Here is an 8450-nt window from a genome sequence, read left to right as displayed (position 1 = left end):
TATAGTCCTACACAATCACGCAGCTTTCAACATCTCTTTGCTAAGAAGGATGCCAACCACGCCCTTCAATGGGTCCTTCTACTTCAAGAGTTTGATTTGGAGTATTAAGATCGAAAGGGGATAGAAAATCAAGTTGCTGATCATTTATCCCGACTAGATAATTCAATCCTTGAAGAAGGATATATTATTGCAGAATTTCCTGATGAGTGAATTCTATCTCTTAACTCTTCTTTTTCTAAATCACCATGGTTTGCTGATTTGGTTTAACTTTTTTGCAGGAGGTTGATCCCAAAGCATTTACATTCTAGTAAAGAAGAATTTTTTGGCTGATGTCAAATATTATTTGTGGGAAGACCCTTACTTGTACAAACTATTTGCGATCAGTTGTTAGAAATATGTGCCAGAAGAAGAAATTGGAGCTATTTTGAGTCATTGCCATGATAGAGAAACCGGAGGCATTTTGGTGCGAATCACACAATGGCAAAGGTGTTGCAATCAGGTTTTTATTGGCCCATTGTGTTTCGGGATGCTCAAAGGTATGTGTCCTCTTGTGATCGTTGCCAAAGAACAGGTATTATTCTAAGAAAGATGAATGCCTTTAAAAATATATTGGTATGGTAATTTTTGATATTTGGGGTATTGATTTCATGGGCTGTTTCCATCTCGTATGACGCTTTTATACTTGTGGCAGGAGTAGTTTCTTAAATGGGTGAAGGCAATTACCACCAAACTAATGATTCTAGAATAGTATTCCAATCCTTAGGCAAATATTTTCATTAGATTAGGAACTTCTAGGGCATCATTAGATATGGTGGAAAGCATTTTTGCAATCACCAATTTAATACACTCTAAGAATATGGATTCACACACACAGGTACCACTCCCTACCATGCCAAACTACTGGTCAGTAGGTCTCTATAGAGATCTAAAACGAATTTGAAAGCCCGTTAATGCCTCTAGAAAAGATTGGCGACAAAGTTAGACGATGCTTTATGGGCCTATAGGACAGTCGTTAAAACACCTATGGTATGTCACATTATGGTTAGTATTTGGAAAAGCATGTCACCTACGGTAGAATTAGAGCACAAAGCTTATTGGGCTACTAAATTTTTGAATTTTGATGTGCAAAGTGCTGGTGCTAAACGTCTTTTGTAGGTGAGTGAGCTAGATAAATTTCATCATTACGCACAGAGAGTGCTATTTTGTACAAGGAAAGACAAAGAGATGGCATGATAGGCACATTGTGAAAAAAGAGTTCGAGCTAGGACAACAAGTTTCTCTTTAAATAGTCGTCTTCGTCTTTCCTAGGAAAGCTGAAATCAAGATGGACGGTTCCATATGAGGTAATTCAGGTACACCTTTTGGAGCAATTAGATCCACCATGGAAGATAGTGAAACATTTAAAGTTAATGGACACCATTTGAAGCACCATGTTGGAGGACATTTCAATCCAAACATCGCGTCCGTCCAGTTTCCTGAATGAAGAAAGTGGAGAAAGTTAAGCTAACGACTCTAAATTAGAACAATAATTTTTTTTTCTTTTCTCTCTTCTACAATTATTTTATTTTTGTTTGATTTTGTTTTATTTTTGTTTTGTTTCGTTGGCACAAGGAACAATTTTGGGGGAAGCTTAAGTGATAGAAGAAGAAGACAATTTTGAGCAGATAAAACCAGGCCACCTTGGTTTATTTTACCCAACCGTGGCCATGTTAAAAGATAAAAAGCTTGCAGAGTCCAGCCTTCACCACAGGCTACCCTGTGTTATTTTACACATCGTGGCCATGTTAAAGATAAAGCTTGTAGAGTACTAACTGAGCTTTTCTTTGGGGAAAAGTATGCATTCTAGATGTTTTGTGCAAATATGTTTTATTACTTGACTTTGTTGTGTACTAGCTGACCTTGTCTTCCCTCCCACACAAAAAAAAAAAAAAAAAAAAAAAAAAAAATCTGTATATACATCTTGATAATTAACTTTGCTTATGTTGTTTTGAATGAACTACTCCACTGTTTCGAGCTGCTTATAACCAGGAGTATTCATGAGCCCATGTTACTTTTGTGTCAAATTGTGGCTTGAAGTATGAGTATGCAAAGCACTTTATGTTTTGTGACATTGTTGAGTAACCGGGGGCACTCATCTCAAATGTGTGCATTCGTGTAAAAAGGTGATGTGACAATATGAGGAAGCAATTGAAAAAAAAAAAAAAATAAGCAGGGGGTTGAGTATAAAGTCTTAGTGAGGCATGATTAGGTTGAGGAAAGATTAGAGTTGAACAATTAGCTAGGTTGTATGTTTGGTGGCATGAATATTATTTAAAGCATGTTTGCTTTCTTTTCCTTGATTTTGGAAATGCTGTGAATCCTCAATGATTGTTGAGTTTGTTTTTCTGATATTTTCTTTACTCGGGGACGAGCAAAGGATTGAGTTTGGGGGAGTTGATAAGTTGCATAATTTGAGTGTTTTTAGGGTTGTTTTGATGTTAGTTTAGTTAACTTCTCATTTGTTTCCTTAGTTTAGATGTTTGTTTTTGTTAAGTTTGAGATATGAATGGTTACCATTGATTTGGATAACTTTTGTGTTTTTTAGGCTTTGATTGAGTAGATTGGAGTATTGGAATGAAATTGGGACTTAAAGCTTGAACAAGTTGAGATTCCGTAACATTCTTGAACATTACAGCCATGCTTTGGTAGTTCACCATGGCCATGTGGTGGAACAAAGAGAAAACAAAGAGACCAGGAAGCACCATGGCCTAGGCTGTGGTGACTTAAATTCGGCCACGGCCAGGGTTGTGGCGGAAACTATTAGGGTGTTTTTATCATCTTTTTTCTTTCCTTTTCCACTTAGGACTCTTTTGGGTATTTAAGTATAATTGAAATTAGTTGTCAAGGGGCAAATTTTGCATATTTTTGAGAGGAGAAGACACATTCTTGAGGCTTGAAGACTGAAGATCAGATTTAAGAGTTTGATTTTTATTTCTTTTCAAGTTTGAATATGTTTTCCTTCTTCTCTATTTATTTCTTTGTTCATAGGATGGAGTAAATCTCTTTTGTTAGGGGAGGATGAAACGCTAATTATGCTTTGAACAATTTTTCTTCTTAATACTAGATTTATGTTTATGGGTTTGTGCAAGAGTTTAGGTTTAATGCTTTATGACTGTTGGATTGATTCAATTACCTTAATGATGTTTCAAATAGAGATGTTCCGGTTTATTGCTTAATTCATATTCATAATTGTTTTATTGGAATAACATTGCACAAAATATTAAAACTAGAAGTAATCAAATAGAGATTCTAGAATTAATTTATAGTCCATCTAATTCATAACTGAATAGGGCGAATTAGTCGCAAGGGATTGATGAACTTATGCTTCTTAATTTCAGAATAACCGAATAGGGATCTGTATTGAGTTGAATATTATGCCTGAATAAGGATAATTGGCCTTAGAAAATCTTACCAATTCATAGCACAAACGGGTATTAAGAGTAGTTGGCAAGTATAATTAGGGGGAAATCTGTACCCTAACTCCATTAATACTGTAAAGTTTTTCACATTGTTTATTTGTTTAATTTAGTTATTTTTAATCCATTAGCTTTACACTCTAAAATTTTGTTTTCTCAAATAACGTGCAGGTAGTTTTAAGTAATTGTGAATATTTGCTTTGACTTCTGTGGGACGATACTCAAACTCATCACTTTATTACTTGAACATGACTAGTGCACTTGCTGGAGTTGATTTAGTCGCATCAACCTTCTTTACGCCGAGAACACACCCACGAACAGCTTGTGAACTACCAAGCTTTAATCACTAACACCACACACCAGCATCAGCAAATGAACCACATTCCAAGATCCATTAATAACGTGTTTGATATGGTGAGGTTTTGGCACAAAATATGGAATTGAACCTTGAACCTTAACAGAAGAAATAGTCTAAGAAAATCAGAGTATATTGAAACAAAATATTCAAAAAGGTTCTAATTCATACACGCAAGAAAGAGGTGTTATATAATGAAGGATTCTTACTCAACAATGTAGTGTCAGGTTAGCCAATAAGGGACTGATGCATGTTTGTCCAAATAAGGAAAGTTTTCCTTCTTTTGGTTTGGACCACAAAGCAAATCAGGAAAAATACTTTATTCCTTAGGACCATTTAAGGATGTTATGACACATGTAAAATGGTTCTAAAAAGTGAGAGACAAAGATAAACAATATCTTTTTCACTTTATCAGACTTGCAACTAGTGCTAAGTTGCAAATATCTAAATCGAGAGTGAAAGCACAAACTGTTGTGTACACACACTCTAAATGAAACAAGCCAAGACTCAAGTGTAGCAATTAGTATGCACACAAAACATATGTGCACAAATACAATTCATAAGTTTGACAAATATGAGTTTTCCACAAATTCCTTGGTTAAAAACAATTTTGTGATGACAAGTTACTCTAAACCACCTGAGTTCTTTCAAGGATCACATTATTCTCAAGCAGCTACTTAGTACTTTTCTCATAATCATAATCCTTGCTCATCAATGAACTTGCAATTTGGATTTACTCCTTTGTTTTATTCTAATTTTAGTTTGCAAATGCCATCTCCAACTGGATTCTCTTCACAAATTAGTTCACCTCTTGGTTCTTCTAATGCCCGCAAAAGCAACACCTAATTTTACCTTACTTAAAGTCTACAACAATGTCATCTATAATATAGAGCAAGTAAGGGTCTTTCCTGCAGAAGACTTTTCTAATTAACTAATTATCTAATTAAACAAGAGGTTTCTATGATTAAATAGAATATTAAAAAAAACTATTTAAACAACTAATTAAAAACAAGTAACATAATTATAATAGTGAGAGAATATGAGATAAATTGGATTGAAGGATCATTCACCACCACTAAACATGTAATGCAAATCAATAAAAGCACTTTTTAACCTCTTACCCTCTTGATTATATCAGCTTAGAAGATATCACACGGTGATAAATTTCATCTCCCCTTACTATGTTGCTAGATTAGACACGGTCTTAACCCAATTCCCTATTTATTATAACCTAGGATATGATGTCTAGATTCAAAGTAATAAAAGCATTAAGCAGCAAGAGATATACTGAATCAAGGCTAAACTTGTACACTTGGTTTAGTTATATCGAGTGATTATTCTCATTGCATGTAGGCATACAACTTACCACTAATTATGTAGATAAGAAAAGCAATTCCATCCTAGACAATCTAACTTGGCAATAATAGATTAACTTAACTATTTAATGGGCCCTTTAAACAATTAAAAACAATCTATTTAAACACTCTTTACAGAGAATAAATCACATAATCAAGAGGAATCAAAGGAAAAAAAGTAGCAAGTTTTATTAATCACAAAACATATCTGGGGTTTTGAAGTCGCCTTCAACCATTAAAGGTTTGGTTATCCACAGAGAAGAATAAAAACATCATTGTATTTATGATAACAAATAATAACAAGAGAAAAGAAAAACTTAGGGAAACTTGAGTAGATTAATGGAGTTGATGACGATCTCCTCCAGTTCTTCTTCTCCAAGCCTCTTTCAATCTCTCTTTCTCTTTCAATTGTTGAGTATTTTTGTTCTCTCTATTCTCTCCTCCTCCAAAAATAACTAAAGACATTTATTTATATTGTTAGGGTTTTAGGATTGTAATTGTAGTAATCCTATACAAATTAGAATAAGAAAATTTGAATAATCTTTTGGTAGAGGTCATGTAGAATTAGGATTCTTGGGTCATGCCTCGATGTCGAATTCCTTGTGGTGACCAAAAGTTGGATGCCTTGGCACCAAAGTTTCATCCTCAACAAGCATCATTCCAGAATTCCTCCTTTCAAACCCGAGAGTACAAGCCATGGCACGAGATTGTCATGTCGCAACGCCGAAAGACTTGAAATTTTGAGCATGATAACTTTTGTATATGATGAAGTTATAAATATATGAATTATAGTCCTTCGAGTCAGCTTTCCAATGGTCTAAGAATCATCCCAATAAAAGGTCTACAGCTCAAGGTATCATCAAAATACCAAAGCATGCTCCAAACTCAAGTAATTTCCATGATTTGCATTCCATGCTAAATAACCCACAACTCCTTCGTTTCAACTTTAATTCTCGAACCGTTTGTTTCTAGTCATCCCAAATTCTCTTGCCAACATCCGAATATTAATTTTAAGTAATTATGCCCTAAAAACACAACAAAAATATTTGTGATCCCAAAAAGTGCATTTATTAAACAATTAAGTCAATTCATGCAAATTAACCCTAATTTCTCACAAATACTCCTGAGAAACCATTAAGTATAAGTGCATTTTCAAGAACTTATCACAACACCCAAATAGCTTCTTGTTAGTCCATAGCAAGCTGAGCGATCTAAAGATTTCTTCTAGCCTAAAAACAAAACAAAATAAAATCTAATCCTAGGCTAACCTAAATCACTTCCGTAGATTGTCACAGTTGCGTTTAGCATATGCAACAAGCCTTTAAATCCCTAGGCAGCCCTAGTTGGACAAGTTGTAGTCTCATAAGGATTTCTAGTGATGATACCCACAAATAACAATATTAAACCTAACCTAGACTCGAAAATTAAAAACAAACAAAAACAAAACACTAGTTTCCGGATATAAATTCGTCTCAAAAATTTCATCCAACACATAACATCAAGAATAATTAAATATCACCCAAGCCCAAAGATAAGTCAAACATAAATTCCATTTTTGCCATAAATTCTCACGCATCCAACAAACCACAAAGTCATTAATCTCGAAACCCGGATGATCACATGCACAAACTCCACAAATAAAAAAAAAAAAAAAAAAAAAAAAAAAAAAAAAAAAAAAAAAAAAAAAAAAAAAAAAAAAAAAAAATTCAAAGAAGATTAGAAAGGAAAAATCATGAGAGATGAAAAAACAGGAGGCGGCGCTATAGGGCTATAGGGTTTTGAAGAAACTAACGCAAAAGTGATTTAGGGCAAACAAATATAACATGCGGTCATTTTAAAGCCTTAAAGAGATTTTTACCAAAAATAGAACTCTATCCTAAGTGAGTGTGCACGGTGCAATCATATGAGCACATAGCATCACAAAAGACATTAAAATTTTTCAAAAGACCCGACTTTGTTGAACAATTTTAAAAACATAAAATTAAAAATGATGAAATGCTTCACATGAATTTTCTAAGGTCAAGACAGTCAATTTATGCAAAACATCCTAATAGATCAATTTTTCAATCTTAAAAGGCACAAAAACTCATAGGAAGTTGTCAATATAATGCAATCAAAACAACACTTCCTTAACCACGCACAAGAGAGATAAAGTCACAAAGGATTGTCTAAGTGTGTGATAGTGTCCTCAAGGGGGATTCAATGACACATTGGTCAATTAAAATTTTGTAAGAGAAGCTCCCCCTTCCCTCATGCCTTACAACAATTTTCACTTTTGTTTTTCTACATAGAACATAAAGATTTAATGACTTTTCTTTTCATTTTGAACAAAGGGAAAATAACTCTCGAATCATAACCAAAATGTACTTTCACACTTGCTAGAAGGTAGTCCTCTTAGTGGTAGATTTTTCAAGACATATGAGTTCTCTACAAATAAAAAAATTACTCAAAAACAGCTATCACACTTCAGGCAAGGTAGTACTTTCATAATGGTGACAAGAATGGACAAACAACTCATGATGAGATAAGGTCATGTTATATAGAGAGTCTCAGTGGACACAATATACTAAAGCTAGCACACAGACTAGAGAAAACCAATAACAATTAGAGTGCTAGCACAGATCAAAGGACTTGACAAGCAAAAATAAAAGTAGCATGTTCATGCTTTATTCATTAACAGAAATGAGAAACTACTCAAGTTGAAGTAGTCTAATCAATATCCTCAAGAAAACAAAAGTATCATAATCAAGTGTTTTGTAAATAAATTAGCCAGTTAGGATTTTGTGTGCACATGAGCAAGTGCAATAATGTTTTCCTCAACTAACTCTCTAATGAAGTGATGTCTTATGTCAATGTGCTCAGTCCTAGAATGTTGGACTAGATTTTTAGAGATGTTAATAGCACTCGTGTTATTACCAAAAATTGTAACACAATCTTGGTCAACACGACATTTGATTTAACCATAAAATTTGAGTGTAACAACTCCCTACAGCAGTATACTTAGCCTCGGATAGGGAGATGGCATTTTGCTTCTTATTGTACCATGTGACAAGATTGTTTCCAAAATAGAAACATCCACCCAAAGTGTTCTTTCGATCATCCAAACTTCCTGCCCAATCGACATCACTATATCTAACCAAGCAACTGTTAGAATCAAATGAGTAACAAAGACCAAAATCAAATGTACCTGAAACATATTTCATGATTATTTTCATTGCATTCAGGTGCAACTCAGAAGGGTTAGCTTGAAACCTTGCATGAACACCAATACTAAAAAAGATATTA

The sequence above is a fragment of the Pistacia vera genome, unplaced genomic scaffold (assembly GCF_008641045.1).
Source record: "Pistacia vera cultivar Batoury unplaced genomic scaffold, PisVer_v2 Contig161, whole genome shotgun sequence".
Classification (NCBI taxonomy): Eukaryota; Viridiplantae; Streptophyta; class Magnoliopsida; order Sapindales; family Anacardiaceae; genus Pistacia; species Pistacia vera.
Note: the sequence above shows the minus strand (reverse complement) of the source record.